Below are 16,704 nucleotides of genomic sequence, written 5' to 3' on the forward strand. Positions count from 1 at the left end.
TGGGAACATCGGGAGGACTCTGCCTTTCTTTTATAAAGCTGGACATGTTAATTATATAAATGTAAGATACTGGGATGATCCCCTTCTCTCATTGCAGGTAAGTACTGACATATCTGCACCAAGCAGCTGGTAAGTGTTAAGAGTTCATTATTGACATTCTGTGTTTGTACTAAAATAGCAAAGCTTATTCTTAAACACACCACTGAAAGGACAGGAAAAAAACATCTCGCACATGACAAAATAATAAAAATGGTACAATAATCTGCAAAAGATTTGTAGTTTAACAGATTTAAAGGAGGTAACTTGTCGGATACTGCCAGTTGCTATTGGGCCAATATCTATATTTCATTAGTTATTATTAAATGTTAGGGAAGAAAGTCAAGAACGGGGAGAGAGTGATACAGTCTGCCACTGATGATGATTTCTGTATTTTGATGCCTGATACATTTACAGCAACAGAGTTGCTTGTATGCTGAAATGTGTAATATAAAGCCAGCAAAATAATATATGAGGACATGGCTGGTAAGAGTGAAGGGGTCATAAGGTGCAGAGAGCTTTCAGTATCATTACCAGCTTTCTTGCTTGAGAAGCAATAACTCCAGGGGTAATGCTTTTTGGGTTGGACTACTTATATTTCTTCACCATTTTCTCTCCTCTGAGACTCTCTTTGGGTGTAACAGGGAATTAAGCCTGTGAAAGCAGGGAAAAGTGCATCACCAGAGTGCAAAAATCATGTTTAACACTTCAGTAAGAAAAGAGCAGCCTATAAAGAGAGAAAATGACGGTGAATAAGATTGTGGAATAAACCAGTTATGTGTCATGTCTTGAGCAGACTCAAAGTGTGGGCTGCTAACTTTAGAAGCTGGTATGCTTTTTTTGATTATTAATTCATATTCTTTTACCTGGCACACCACACAGAGAAAAGGACACATTGGGGAAATATGTATTCTTGTGATAAAGACCAAAAAAGAAACAGAAGTGCTATTACTCCAGTTTCTTGGTTTCTATAGATGATCACGAACAAAGGGCATAAAATAGCACCCACATGGATGTGTATTTGGTGCTACCAGAGAAAACGTCCTAAAGGGTGTTTGTGCCTAAAACACAGGTGCATAAGGGCTCTGAATCAGCCCACTGGGAAAGTATCAACTGGTTTCAGGGGTTTCCTATCTGGTAGGAGTTTGTTGTGCCTGTAGCATGCTCTGCCTGGGCTGCAGGTATGGGTTTCCCCAGCTGGGCTGCTTTGCATCATTGAGAGGCCTGAGGACTCGGTGCTAGCTGGGTGGGTGTGCTTCCCTGCCGGGGTGGGCTATCTGCCCCGGGTGGTTGCTAGGAGGGGGAAATTAGGCATCTTTCTAGAGCAAGTGATGTCTGCGCAGGTTTTGCTGCATCTTGGGAAGCTACGCTGATGCTGGGAACCAAACCTACAAGCAAGCATCTCCCCTGCAGAGACGCATGGTAGGAAAACATGGACTTATAAATCCTTTGCATTTCTGTTGTGATTGACTCAGTTGCTTAGTGCTTCTTTGCTTTAAGTGTTACTTATCCTCACTAATATTCTGATAAACCCACTTCTAATTTTGGGATTCCCTATAGAGAGATGTTCTAGGTATCTGCTTCAAAGCTGTGGTGGCCCTGGGGTGCTGCCGTAGGTGCCTGTGGGCTCTGTGCAGAAGTGTTTGATGCTGTGCTGTTATAAGTAGGAGGCAGGGGTTAAACCCTACGTCACTTGGTGGTACCTCTGTGCTGCATGGGCCGGTGCAAATGAAAGCCTCTGGGTGTTGCTCTGTTCTTGCAGAAAGGACAAAAGGCCCCTTCTGCGACCAGGTTTTAACTGTGAGTGCCAAGTCATGCTTTCCTTAAGCTGTTGTGCAATATCAGAGCTTTGAACACAGACCAGAGTCTGATTGTGATGATAACTTTATTGTAGTTCCTTAAACCCATTAGTCTGGGGATCATGATGTCTTGTGGCTATATATTGTAATAGCTTCTTTATTGGGAATTGCTTAGACTCAAGTTTTTGCAAGTTGTCTGAAGGTTTCTTTTCAAGTGTTGCTTCAAGCAGAAGTACAAGCTGTCAATGTACAGGTTAAACACGGACAAGTGTAATACTATGTTGAATATGCCGTATCTTGTAAAAAAGGATTTGACATGCACATTCAAGAGGATCTATTTTTCTAGCGTATGCATTTTATGTCCTCTTGTCTCTTGTAATGGAGGACTGCAATAACAGACTTGAATAAGAATGTAGATTTCCTGGCCAAACAAGTCTCAGCAATTTTTCTCAACGTTGCTGTTTATCTGAGGACAAGATAAAATTAGATTTTCAATTCCTATGTGAACTTTCCATATCTCTTCAGCTATATCTTGTAAGAATTTGGGAATTGCCTAAAACCAAACCTCTCTGATATGGTAGGAGCTCCCCTTCTACTGGGAAGTGCTGTTTGTTTTCAGCATTGCTTTGGCCACCAGAGCCCATGCCTTGACCAGCTCTGAACATGTTCTGGTTTTTGTTAGTGATGATTCCTGCCTAGTCCCCCTTTATTGCTTTTCATCTTGCCAGTCCCAAAGTACTTGATAAAGCACATCAAGTAAGGCATATGGATGACAGGGAGGTGATTAAAGACAGCCAATATGGCTCTACAAAGGGTAAAACTGATGGCCTGCTACAAGAGAGTGACTGTGTTGGTGGATAAGGGAAGAGCGACTGATGGCATCTATCTTGACTTCTGTAAGGCCTTTGACATGGTCCCCCACAACATCCTTGTTGCTAAATTGGAGAGAGATGGATGGACTATTTGATGGATAAGAAATTGGCTTGATGGCCACATTCAAAGAGTTGTAGTCAACGGCTCAGTGTCCAAATGGAGATCAGTATCAAGTGGTGTCCATCAGGGGTCCATGTTGGGACTGGTACTGTTCAATATCTTTATTAATGACATAGTTGGATTGAGTGCAAGGTTGTAGATGACACCAAGCTGAGTGGTGCAGTCAATACACTTGAGGGAAGGGATGCCATCCAGAGGGAGCTTGACAGGCTTGAGAAGTGGGCCCATGCAAACCTCATGAAGTTCACCAAGGCCAAGCACAAGATCCTGCACCTGGGTCAGGGCAGTCACCAGTATCGGTACAGACTGGGTGATGAATGGATTGAAAGCAGCCTTGAGGAGAAGAACTTGGGGATATTGGTAGACAAAAAATTGGATATGAGCTGGCAATGTGTGCTTACAGCCCAGAAAGCCAATCATATCCTGGGCTGACTCTGTGATCAGTTTTACTATTCCTGTTTACAGTGGAGAAGACCTAGGCAGAGCGTTTGAACATTATTAGCAGCACCCAAAACTTTCTTGTTGCCAGAATAAAGATACCAGGGTTTGGTTTCTGCTCTAATGCAATCCCATATAAAATATTCCTAAAACCAACCCCCCAGTTTGTGGAAAATGCGTTATACAGAACAGCAAGAATGAAAGATGGCCATCGGAAACAGTTCCTGACAAGTTGCACTTTTGAAGAGTAGATTTTTTTGTATTGTTTGTCAGAATAACTCCAGCTGCTGTGGCTAAAGGCAAATGTGTGCCCCCCCGGTGGGACTCACTGGGCTATCCAGGAAGGATGCTGGCCAGTCCTGGGTGATGCCAAATTATGGAGTTGGATTGATGACCCACAGAGAGGATTGTTTTACTGGGATAACACTGGATATATTACTGGATAATGAGGGGAAGGCACATTAGAGGGATGGTGATAGCAGAGGGTGGAGGAAAGCTTACAGGAACCTACACAAAATGGGTTTTTCTGCAGTTAGGTCTACAGGCAAGATATTTGTTTGCAAAACCACAAAAAAATCTCTCCTGGAACAGAGCAAAGGGCAGAGCACAGCTCAGGCACCACAACCCTAAACCAGCGTAGGTGATGGGGTGAATGCTGCCTGTGGGACTTCACCTAATTTCAATCCGTTTTTGAGGTGTTTTCTGCACAACTTGGTTGCAGATGTGTGTCTGGGTCAGTGTGTCTGGGGGCGGGGGGAACAGCTTTGCTTGGTCTAAGATTTGAAGCAGATGTCCCTCTTACTAATTCCTGTTTCTGACAGGTATGGCTCCAGAAATACCCTTATCACGTGGCTTTCCCTGTACTTGAGATTAATTTCTTGTTTGGCCGGATAAGATTTGAGGCTAGAAGTGTGAGATTATAAAATCGCTTGGCCTTGGAGATATTTCCTAGCCAGAGTTGGCAGCTTACTCAAATCCTCTTTTGAGATCAGCTGTAACTACTTTCCCTCCACTCCACCCACTCCACGATGGGTATTCGTGTGAGTATTTCATGTACAATAACAACCTTGCCGCACAAACCCCCAGTGTTTTATCAGCTCTGCTTCTCAAATGGATGCTTTCTTTACGAAGGCTTCAGTGTTTTGTGGGAGTTAAGTACTTTTTTTTTTTTTGTTTTTGTTTTGTTTTCTTCCCACATCAAAGGCCTGGTAATTCAGCAGATCACCACCAGCAGCAGGCTGCTCTATTATACATGACATCCTCCTATGCGCACAGCATGCTCTCTTCAGAAGTACTCTTCAATCCTATGAAACAAGGGCACTCATCACTTTCTAAAGCAGATCCTTATTCTTGTATCAGATACTCGTTTGAAATAGTTGTGTGCCGTATCTGGCTATGATTTGATGTATAGGGGCTATATTTCTTTATTGTAGGTTGCATATTTAACAAGCTGAGTAGCTCTTGGGCTCAGCAAAACAGTTTCAGCTTCCTTGCATCTCGGCACTATTGCTTTGAATACGTTTTGGAGGAAGGATGGGATTTGGTGTTTGTGACTGCTTTGGGTTTGTAGATAATTCTGCTCTCTCCCAGATGCTTTCTCCCACTGTGTCTCACCTTTGCAGATCCTGATTTAACCCATCGAGAGTTATCACTAAATAAATATCTGGGTTGTACTGGAATCGGCTGAGGCGTGCGTGTTTCATGCCAAACTCAAGACATAGCTGTGGCTATAAGAGTTTCTATCAATCAGCTTTACGTGGCTGATTCATGAGGGTTAATAATTTTTCATTAATTGAAGGGGATATAAGGGAAACTTAGAGTCCCAGACTGAAGCTGTGCAGAGAATAGGTTCAGCTTTGTGAAACGTTTTTTGGAACAGAGAGGGAATTTTGAAATTTGGCTGCTTTGTCAATAGAAATTAAAATGGAAAGCTAAAAGACTTTACAGAAAGGGAAGAGCAAAAATTCATCAGTGAAAAATGCTTGGTTTATGATACGTCTCTTATCATTGATCCATTTTTCAAATGTCTTTTAGTATGAAATGTTTATTTTATATATGCCACTTAAAATGAGAAATCAGAAGATAGGACACTAGTTCTTTTGAAGGTAGTAGTTTGAGCTCTTTCTTTGTAGAGCAAAATGTAATTAATATTGGACTGATTCTGTCTTTGTAGAAAGAGTATTTTCTGCTGGAAAAAGGCTTCAGCAGAACTTTTTCTGCCCAGAACGCATTGGAGGGACAGATCCCTCTCTGAAGGAGGAGGCTGGTGGCAGGGCTGGCTGGCCCACAGCTGGGCATGTCACTGCAGCCAGATGTGTTTGCACCCAGCAGCGCAGCTGGTGCATTTTGCAGTGCTCTGCAGAAATGCTGCCGGCCATTGAAGTTGGATGATGTGCTTTAGGCCGGTGCTGTTCCCAGGCTGAACAGCTCTGCCTTTGTCCTGGATATGTGACAGTGGCTCTTGCTCTGCCCTGACCCAGCCATGCTGCTCCCAGAGCTGCTCCAGGGCTGTCTGCTTCTTGGATCAATTCCCCCCCCCCCAAAAAAGCTTTGGGGAAAAGTTTCTCGCATGTCTCTGGTGTGCAGTTTCTGTTTTGCAAAGAAATTGGCTTGGAAGGCATGTGGTAAAACCCCAACAGAGCTGGAGGTAGCTCTAGCTTTATGAGAAGCAGAGTCTAAGTTGCAAGCTTTGAAGAGAAACAGAAAGAAAAAGCAGATCACGTGGTGGCAGGGTAATTAGGCATAGCCCTCGAGTACATCAGTACCCTGTCGATGGCATTGACTATATGATGCCATCAACAATTTCAGTTCTTTCAATACTGAAATGAACTGGTACTGGCTAGAAAGAAGAGGACTGAGCTGCACTGCTGCCATTGGAGAGGCATACTAAGAGAGCAGAGCAGGCCATAAATTATAGTAGTCAGCTTCCACTAGCGGCTGTGCACTATTAAGCTGCTAATTTTAGTCTGACTTGATAAGGGGACGGTGGTGCTGACTGCTGTGTTCCTGGATTTCAAACTAAGTACTTTCCATTAACAAAGATGAGGATATATTGACTTGAACTGGAAGAATAAGTGTCTCCTGCTCATTTAATTGCCTCCTTACACTCCCCCTCTGGTGAGCTGCTCTGCTATGGGGGGATTATTGTCTCTGCTTGGTTCCTTATGACTTCCCAATTCCTAAAGAATGCGTGGTCACCCTAATTGCAATGTATAGTGGAATATCTCCTCCTTTTGCCATAGATCTAGCTAGAGCATCAGACAATATTTCGCACGCAGTCTTGTAGTGATGATCTCTAATTATTGCCATACGCAGCTGTAAAAATGGGTGTTTTGCTTTGTTCCATTGGAGAAGGAACTTAATTACAGAGCTGTGAATGTTGTGCTCACAGGTGCCAGCATGTCCTACATGACAATAAGAGATTAATTAGGAAAGCTGCTTTGTGGTACAGGCAATGTTCCCTCTCTGCCTGTGTATTAAGTCATTGAGCAACATAAATGTTAACCTATTATGAAAATCAAAACTTAGAAATTGACTCCAGTTTCACATGCAAGGATGGCTCAAAATTCAGAAAACAAGCTCAGTCTTGGCAGGCTTATAATATGATACGCACTCTTTGTCAAGTCATTTAATATGTGATTATGATTATCAGTTCTAATACTAATGACCAAATAAGCAATTAATGAGGCTGAGCTTGGCATGGGCTTAAGACAGAAATGCTATGTAAGTAATCTCAGTCTTTAAAATTAAAATTGTTTCACTCTAATTTCTCTTCAATAGTAGTTAAATGAAGTGCTTGAGAGGTTGGATGTTAAGCTGCAACGCTGTGAGTGCCTCCACAGCCCATGTTACATCCATAAGCTTGATGGGACTGCTTTGGCATCAAACTGAAACAAAGGGTGGAGAAAATCTCTGTAGCTCCCTGGATTTCTGGTGGGCAGCATCAAATGGAGAATTGGTGTTGGGGTTTAATCCCAGCCGGCAACTAAGCACCACCCAGCCGCTCGCTCACTTGCCTGTGGTGGGATGGGGGAGAGAATTGGAAGAGCAAAAGTGAGAAAACTCGTGGGTTGAGATAGAAACAGTTTAATAACTAAAACAATAAAATTGCAATGAGAAGGAAAATGACAACAGAGGGAGAGAGGAACAAAACCCAGGAAAAACAAGTGATGCAACCACTCACCACCTGCTGACTGATGCCCAGCCTGTCCCTGAGCAGTGATCACTGCCCCCTGGACAACTTCCCCCAGTTTCTATACTGGGCATGACATCATATAGTATGGACTAGCCCTTTGGCCAGTCTGGGTCAGCCCCCCCTGGCTGTGCTCCCTCCCAGCTTCTTGTGCACTGGGCCAAGCATGGGAGGCTGAAAAATCCTTGACTGGTGTAAGTACTGCTGAGCAACAACTGAAACATCAGTGTGTTATCAGCATTATTCTCATCCTAAATCCAAAACACAGCACTATGCCAGCTACTAGGAAGAAAATTAACTCTATCCTAGCCAAAACCAGGACAGCTGGTCATCAAAAGTTTGGGCAGGGATTTCTTTTCTGTTTGCGATACCTCTCAGGGATGCAGCTGGTGACCGGTTTCAGTGCTGGGAGAGCTGGAACAAGATTTGGGCTGGGGAAGGATGCTCAGCTTTCTCTGTCATGAAGTTTTGGTACTAGTCCTTTTAAAACTTATTTTAAATAATTTTTGACATAAATCATTTAATCAGAGCACTTTCTGCATTTTCACCTCTCCCCTGATTTTTATCTTGGGGAAGTATTGGTAGCATTCGGGGTACTGACATAATATGGCCATGCCCATCAGCTGTGTCTGGACCCCAAATGAGCTCCCAATCATGTGAGAGCACCCTAGGACCAGGCAGGTTGCTTGATTTTCCCCATCCTGTGGGAGTCCTGGGATTATGGGGTCTTCCTTGGTCTCTTGGTGGTCGATGTCAGCCCCGTGGGGTTGAGTCTGCCTCCCGGAGAGCCATCACATCTTGTTGCCTGATGGTGTGGTTGATCCCGGTCTCAGATGGGAGATTGCTACCTTGGCTGCAGAAAAGCAGTTGGTGGGACTGTGACTTGAGTAACAACCATGATAATAAAAATCCCTCTGTCCTGCTGCCAGCATCTCCTCTGGTTGGCTCTTCTCACTGTTCCAGTGGGGCTCTGGACAGCCTAGTTGAGAGCTGGGTCCCATTGGATAACTTCCCACAGCTTGAGTGATTAGTCGGGGCTCAGGGATCTGGAAGATTTGTGCATTGTCCTAGCAGGAACAGATTTTGTGATACCCGCCACTGAGATCTGGGCCAAAAATATGTTATAACATCAGGCATCCACCTGTTGTTCCACATTCTCTGTTTTGGATCCAGTCAGCACCTGGCAGTACAGCTGTAAGAAGTTGGCGGGATGGTGCTGTCCTCCTTCCCAGTGCTGTGTGTTAAAGGATAACAGCCCAGGGCTGCTGCCGCATAGCACTGAGAGAGAGAGGGCTTAATCAGTGAAATAAAAATGAATAATAATGCAAAAATGCTAAGCCATCCCCAAGATTCATTATTAGCTGAGCTCTGTGAAGAGGTGATGGTCGGAAAGCAAAGCTGCCTTTGAGGTTTGCAACCAAGTCCATGCTCAGCAGCTCCAACGGCAAGGCCAGGTTGGGTATTAAGAGAAGCAGATCAAATTATTGCAATCTCTCATCAGCCTCGTATTAGAACAGAGTGGAGAGATGCTAGTGCTTAATATGGAACAAAAGGCATGTGGGATCCTCAGGCATATTATTGACTCTAAGTGCAATTTGCTCTCACTGGCACACATCTCAATTATATGTTTTTAAAGAAAATCTTTTAAAACATTATTTGCAGTGCTTTTGGACTTGCCAGGGCCTGCTGGAGGGTAATGCATCCCTACAACAAGGGAGCTCTGGTGGCGTATCTCACTAATTCATCATTCCCAAATTGCGTCCTGATGATGTATTACATTAATACATCATCAGAAAAGCAGCCTGCTGATCACTAGAGCTTTAATGATGCATTTGTGTGAACCCTGATCAAAAGGCCACCCTTCTGTTGATATATTACTTAACAGCATAACCAGCCCTGTTTGGCAAAAGTGTGCTGTAGAAAGCAAAGAACCTGGATTTCCTAACGTGAGCTGGAGACAGGAGATGTATCCTTGGCTCCTGTGCACGTAGTGGTGGCGTGAGGACAAATGTGAGAATAAAGCTGCTCTGAAGTCCAGTTGTTCGCAAGCTGATTTAGGGACTTCTACCAGCTGAAGTGTAGGGCATTAAATGCTGCTTGTGTTTGCTTGAGCTGGGTATAAGACATGGGATAATAACTAGCTTAAAGGCTGTTTTTCTTGTGGCCTGGAAAACAACAAAGGAAACTCTGTTAATCTTGCGCTTATGTGCTCAGTGGTCTTTTAGCCAGCTGGTGTAGAAGGCATTCAGTAAAGTATTTAATTCAGTATATTAAAATGTTTTCCTCTGTGTTATTCTGGTGGTTTCCTACTGTTAGGGAAGGGAGGACACCGAGTGTGTCTCATGATCTCCAACTCTGAGTATCCAGAAGCTCAGAATGTGACCAGGTGCTCATTTTCCTTGGAGAAGGATCTCTAAGGTTCTCCATGACAAATCTTGGTTACGGAACAGTTTTGGTTTTGTTGCTACTGCAGAATGATGCTTTGGATTTAGCAGGTTTTTGTTGCTGAATGGGATCATCCATGGTGGGCAAGAAAAGCGACCAGTATGAGATCTTTCTCTGAAGAAAGGAGTCTATTGGATTTTTTGGTTTTGTTTTTGCTGATTTTGACTGAATCCTGGTGTAATAGGGGATGGCTATACTTCCAAAGTGCATGGCTTATATTATCTCACTTGTTGTGGGTTGTGGCAGGCTAGGCAAGAGGCATATGATAACACGTATGGGACAGTGGGACCTGAATGCCTTGGTCTTGGCTCCGAGCTGGCTGTGCATAAGCAAACTCACGGCTACCAGCTGCAGACCCATGTTCCTGTGTTTGTGTGCCTGGTTCCCTGGCTACCACACCCCTGTGGAGTCAAAGAAATCTCCTGTCACCCTTCCCTGACTGAGAAAGGACATGTCTGTGTTGCCCAGCAGCAGAACATGCTGCTTGATTTTACCCTGCCCTCTCTTTTCGGACAGTGTGTTCAAAGCCGGACATGAGCTCCTGAGCATTTTGCCTAATTCTTCCTTCAGCTGGCAAAACTTTTAGGGATGTTCAGTCACTTTTTCTCCACATATTCTGCATTTTACAGGACATACAATTGCATACAATCTCAGCACCTTCATCCTACTGCTGTTGTACCCTTTCTAGAAGAATATCTTGCATGAAAAGTGCAGTTTGAAAGACAAATTTCTGTTGGGAATAGAGCAGTCCCAGAAGAGAAGGACTTTTTTTTTTTTTTTTTAAGTAATTCCTCCTTGAGACCCCGAGGGTTGGAGATGAGGGTTTGTGTGTCTTCCTGCTACATGTACTAGAAAGAGTAATGTTAATTCCAAGAGCAACTGGAAACTTCACCTGGCACTGGAGTTATTGCCAGGGACCCGCAGGTCTGTGCAAAGAGGCAACTTTGACAAAATCCATAATGCCAGTGCTCCTGCAGGATTGGGTTTGGAAGATGCTTCTCTTACCCAGCCAAAGCTTTTACCTTCCTTTTGATTCAGCTCTGTCTCATATCTCTGCCGTGGGATAACCCATGATCCAACAGTCATCGCCAGCGGCTGTCCCACAGCTGGCGAAGGGCATCCCTTAGCATGTGATGAGCAAAGTGTCACTTCTGGACAGCGAGGGGTCTTGGGGGCCATCCAACATCAGTGCAGCCAGCCAAGTGATGGGCGTGCCCTTTGGGGTTATACGGGGTGTTTGCCCTGGATTCAGCTGTTTTGCTATCAGACTTTCCACTTTAAAAGTGTGGCTACTGGCCTTGCAAGCCCCACTGGTTTTCCATTTCAGGAAAGCTTTTTAGTTTTTGGAGATTATCTTCTTAACTCTTTGCTACCTGAGAGCTCACAGCAGAGAAATCTTTCTTGTAGGCTCCAGGCCAGGCAGTAATGCCACTGTAAATAGAAGCAACAGCGGCAGCAGCGGTGTGAAATCTTTCTTATTTGATTTTGATTGAGTGCACTGTTGGTGAGGCACTACGATGCTCAGAGTCAGATCTATATTTCAACATTTCTGGAGAGTTCATGCCCCTGCCTGCTGTTGCGTGCTGTAAATAACCTTGTCTGAGAGTGACGGTGCTTCTCATTTCTCATCCTTTGCATCTCCTTGGGTGGGAATCTGTGTATGACTCTGTGCTGAGCTCTCTCCTCTGTTCTGAGCTGGCCCTGGGAAAACTTGGGGCAGGGAGAAATGGGACATGTGACACGGATGGACACAAAAAAGAAGACTGCATGCAGACCCCTCTTCTGAGGATCTGCTCTACCTGCCCCTGCTTGAGCAGGGGGTTGGACAAGGTGATCCCAAGATGTCCTTTCCAACCTCAGTAATCCCATCTGAACTTCATGAAACATATATGATGATTAGCAGTATAAGAATGGTAATTTTAAACCAGAGAGACACAAACCTGGGAGATGGTTAAAAATGTAGACAACCAAGTGGGATCTTGTGTCTGGTACCTGTGCAGATCCTAAGTGAGTCCCGCAGGAAGTAAAGGGCCATGGCTGATCTATAGGTAGATGTTCTGACCCAGTCTCTGCTTTATAGCAAGCGGTAGCTTAGCGGCCAAACCTTTAGTTGTGGGGGGCAGGATGGGTCATCTTTTTTTCTTGAGGAAGGCTGAGTGACTTCTTCAGCAGGCCAGTGGCTTTTCATAAGCAAGGTGTATTGCTGATTTTGTGATGATCTGTATGGAAAAGGAGCCCCTGCCGATTTTATAGAGGATATAATGCACCCAAGACAGGCAAAATATTCTTAGCATAATGTAACCTACTACCAAACATCAGCTGAGGTATGATAACAGCCTATGTGCATGTTCTTACTGTGCAGCAAAATCAAAATAATGCCACTTAATTATCTGCCAGTGCAGAATAAGCTCAATGGTGTTATTTTTCATGTGGCATTGGTCAACACTGCTTATGAGAAAAATCACCCTAGCTCAGTAGCTATATGGCAGCTTAACAAACTCAGAGCAGTTGTGGCTGAGCCCTGTAAAATGGAATTGTTTTTGGCAAAGCACAGGCAAACTGGGATTTATTGGTATCTATTGCCACTTCAGAAAGATGGAGGATGTATCATTTTTCTTTGGAGTTACCTGCAGTGCCTGTTTAAACAGTACTTTGGGTGTGTGCTCAAGGGGCTGCTCCCCACACCTGCAGTGGCAGGTGGCCTTTCCTCCCGCTCTGGGGCTTGCTGGAAGTACAGAGCCCTTCAGACACCTCAGCATCAACCCATTCTTGCTTGCTGGGGTGCCCTGGGCTGGGTCTGTCCTGAGGCCCCAGTGAGGAGCAGACATGCCCTGTGGTCTGGTGGTCCTTTCTAGAGAGGCTTCAGATGTATACTAGCAAAGGGTAGTGACATCTCGCTTGGGTCTGGGTCTGGGCCTGGTTAAGTAAAAAGTAGAGGCTGTACACCCAAACTAAAGAAGGGCTGAGTGCTGTCAAGTCAGCTGTGCAGAAGTTGGAGGAATTTGTTTCAGCAAGTTTCTGTGCAGAAACTTCTGCTTCTGAAAAGCATCATGATTGTCCCTTTGGAGGTGATGGTCCAATGGCTCCTGCAACAATTTTGCATTATATAAATATGGAAAGTATCGCATTCACTTTGTGTTAAAAGCATTTTTTTGCAAAAGTATGATTGTTGATGTTTTGTGAGTAGGTCAAATTGAGAACACTTCTGTAAAAATGTAAATGTTCCTAATTAGCTTTCCATGGAATGTGGACAAGACAATCGTTACCTCAGCCCTGGACCTCCTCACTCAACTTCTCTGTGAACAGAGCTAAAACCTTAGATAGAGTGGGATTCACCAGCCCTGCCTTAGGTAAGATTTTAGTCTCTCTGTGTAGGCTAGTCACCTTGGGCTCACTTGTAGCCAATGGAGTGAAACATTTGCTTTCAAAGTGTGATTCACCTCCTCTTCCAGCAGATGTCTAAGGTAAGTCAGATGAATCACCCTTTGCATGTGTCTATCTTTGAACTTCAAGAGTGAGGAAGAGCAGCCGTTAGATGTATAACTATTGGTCACATGAAATTAAGTGAGATGTATCTTATCCATTGCATAAACTCCATAAATATCACAGATGTCGTAGCATTTTGCACGAACAGAAGTTTATAGCATTATTTAAAAAAAAACAAACCTGTCAAAACCTCTTTCTACAAAACTCCTTTTATGAGTTCTCTGTAGACTTCATCAACAAAGTGTTTTTTCTTTCTTGGTAGAAGCTTTTTTTTTTTTTTTTTTTTTCCTCAACCAGATTGGTCCGTGGGCTGCCTAGCCTATAATTGAGGTAAGCAATGGTGAGCATGAGTAACCTGTGATTGAGCCCAGAGCAAAACAAGGAATGAGCTGATTAGCTGCCATGGAGTAATTCAAATTCCTAAGAAATACAGGAGATGAAGAAAAGAGTGTAACAGCTGGGTGATGAGTAAGCAGAGGCGTTACTAGCCTCAAGGGAAGAACTAGGAAGATTACTATAGGGGATTCTTTGCTTGGAGCAATCGAGAGCCGAATGTACCCTTTCAGCGGAGCATCCTCATGTTCCCAAGATGGTAGGTTGCCAAGATCGTGCTACCAGGGACTGCCTATCCCTGCTTGCTGCTGCACAGCTCCATGTGTATCCCTGACAGCTCCTCTCAGAGGATGGCTTGCCTTTCCCTTGCTGGCTGACGGTGGTTGCCTCATGCTTGGACTCAGCCCTGTGATGACAGAGCTGAAAGAAAACTGCACCTGACCTTGAGATGGGCTTTGAAGATCACTGTTCAGCTCTGAGCATGTTTTTAAATCACCCAGCCACTGCAGGCACTAATGTTTTTACACTGTTTTCTTCACTAATATTTTCTGTATTTGTGCGTATTCCCTTTGTAAATCTAAGGAGTGGGAGAAAGCCAAAGTCTAGCATTAACCCAGCTGTTTAAACCTGTTTTAATGCTCAGGCTGATATTATAGTACAATTGCTTGTTCTGGTAGGTGGCCAAGAAACCTAATTATGTGAGAAAGGAAGAAGTTAGTCCCTGCACAGACCTGACAAAAGTACCTGGCTTGGCTTGTGTGAAAAACAAGGTGCAAGTGAAGAGCAGTTCAGCACAATCACACCTCGCTGCTCAGTGCTGACAGAAGCCTGAGGACAATAAAATTGCATTTTGTTTTCTGAACACTCTGGGAAGAGTTATGGAGCATCTAAGCCACTGTCTCTGTGTTGTAGCCTCCAAAGCTGGGTTGATTCCAGTGACAACATCTGGCTCTCTGGAAATGCTCCCTGTGAAGGTCTGAGGATCACTTGGACAATCCCAGCCAGATGTGGTCAGAAGGCCACCTCTGTCATGTGCTTGCACCCCAAAAAGGTGTCAGAGGAGCTGGGTGACATCCAGCAAAACAAGTTCAGCTACTGCATGATATAAAAGATATTTAAAGCAGTAGAAGATTAGTTGTTGTCTGGAAAAGAGAGTGGCTGAGGCTGGTAGGTCACATATGATCTAGGAAGGATGGGCATGGTCAATGCTTCTGTCAAAGACAGTTACCGGTGTCCCTGTTTCTTGTTATTTCCAGTTAAGAGACTATGAAGCATTTCCCTTGTAAAAGGAATTCTCCAAAGCCCCCCCACAAAGTTGAATGAGAACCAGATAAGATAAAAAGTTAAATGAAAGTTTTTGAGACGTGCTTCCTTGTGATGACCAAGAAAAAAAGATTAGTTAAGTCCCTGTAATCTTGGGTTTGAGGGTTTGTTTTTTTTCAGTTTAATTTTAAAGATTTAAGTAGGAAATCATGACTTGGAGCTCAAAATATTCAGTAAGCGGTAGCATGTATTACAATGTAATGTCGTGATAGGCTAATTCCTGATAATTATAAAGTAGCAATGATGGATGGGGCAGGGAAAAGGGATGGATCCAATGACCTTGGAGCATTCAAAGGTAAAAAGACTCAAGGGCTCAATTATCCCTTTCCCTGGACCCCCTCTGGTACCTCAGTACCTGCTGGTGCCATTGTAAATTAAGGCAGAACTTGGTGCTCTTTCTCAAAGCAAACTTTTTCTATGCATTTTTGGGCTGTCTGTAGGGAGCGTCAGTAATCGGCACGACGTGTCCGTAGCCCACAACTCAGCAGAATGATCCCGTCATAACAAACCTGAAGAGCGAAGAACTGCACCAGGGGTCTTATGACACAAAATAAGTCAATATTGTGTGAAATCGATCCAGTGTATTTTCCAATCAAGATATTCCTATATCAGCAAACTAGCCAGTGTCTTTTCTGGACATGTGGAGGTTACAGTCACTATTACAACTCCAGGTGCATTAGCTTGGGGTTTATTGTTAGTGGATGCTCCATGGATGTAATAACAGTATTTAACATGTCTGGAAAAAAGCTTCTTTTTTTATAGAGACGCAGTCCTGAAAAGTGGATTTTTGACAAGCAAATATCAAAGGGATAAAAATAATTTTATATCTTTTTTTAAACTTATTAATAATTACGTATCCATGGAAAAAACAGTGCCCAGCATCTGTTCTAGTTTTTTATAAATATATGCATATGTTTATTGGATATTTGTGCCAGGAAGGGTCCCAGAAACATGTGTAACCCTAAGTCTGTGACCTAGGTCACTGAAGTCAATTGGTGTGTTGATTTGCTTGAATGCTTTGATGGCAGGAATCCTACTGATAGGAAAGGATAACACAGGAGTTACGATTTAGCAACTTGTCCTGAAAGTGATGTCTTTTAATTTCAAGAATTCAAGTTGACAAATGGATCTGTACCACAAGACCTGTTGTGATTGCTTCTGAAATGCTTTCCCAGAGCATATTGCACCTGCTAAGTGAAAGCCTCCTGGTGTACAGTTTTATCTAATTGTGATGAGGATGATTATGAATTGCATCCATTACTTAGATTGCATGAGTCCTGTCAAAATAGGGATCCATTATGCTGGGAATGATACATGCAGCAGATACTGCTATTTTAGCAAGCTCATTAGGGAACACAAACAGATGAAATGTAGGGGATAGGTGAAATATATATTGTGAGTGAATATAGGGCTCAGGAAAAATCTTGCTTTTATGCTTAGATGTCTTTGCTGTATGGTAAAACTTATATGTTGCTTTAATTAAAGTCCCCAAAACAGGACTTGAGTAAGAAATGTGTTCATTAACTTTATACTAGCTATTCACATAATGGTGATTCTGATATTTAAATGTTAAATCCCCAGTTTCCTGGTAAAGCCAACATGAAAATTTAAATGTTGCTTGTAGGAGCATATGTTATTTTACAGCTCCAAGTACGGAAA

General features: G+C 43.5%; 1 long non-coding RNA gene across 1 annotated transcript in view; it reads left to right on the forward strand.

Annotated features, from left to right (window-relative positions):
- Nucleotides 1-1,375: 1,375 nt before the first annotated feature.
- The window catches only part of LOC148056945 (uncharacterized), a 73,762-nt gene continuing 58,433 nt past the window's right edge, over nt 1,376-16,704 (forward strand). The window contains exon 1 of the long non-coding RNA XR_015702158.1: nt 1,376-1,458. This is a non-coding gene — a long non-coding RNA (uncharacterized LOC148056945). The remainder of the gene's footprint in view (nt 1,459-16,704) is intronic.

Source organism: Nipponia nippon, unplaced genomic scaffold, assembly GCF_047370975.1.
Source record: "Nipponia nippon isolate SJK-2023a ecotype South Korea unplaced genomic scaffold, ASM4737097v1 scaffold_11, whole genome shotgun sequence".
NCBI lineage: Eukaryota > Metazoa > Chordata > Aves > Pelecaniformes > Threskiornithidae > Nipponia > Nipponia nippon.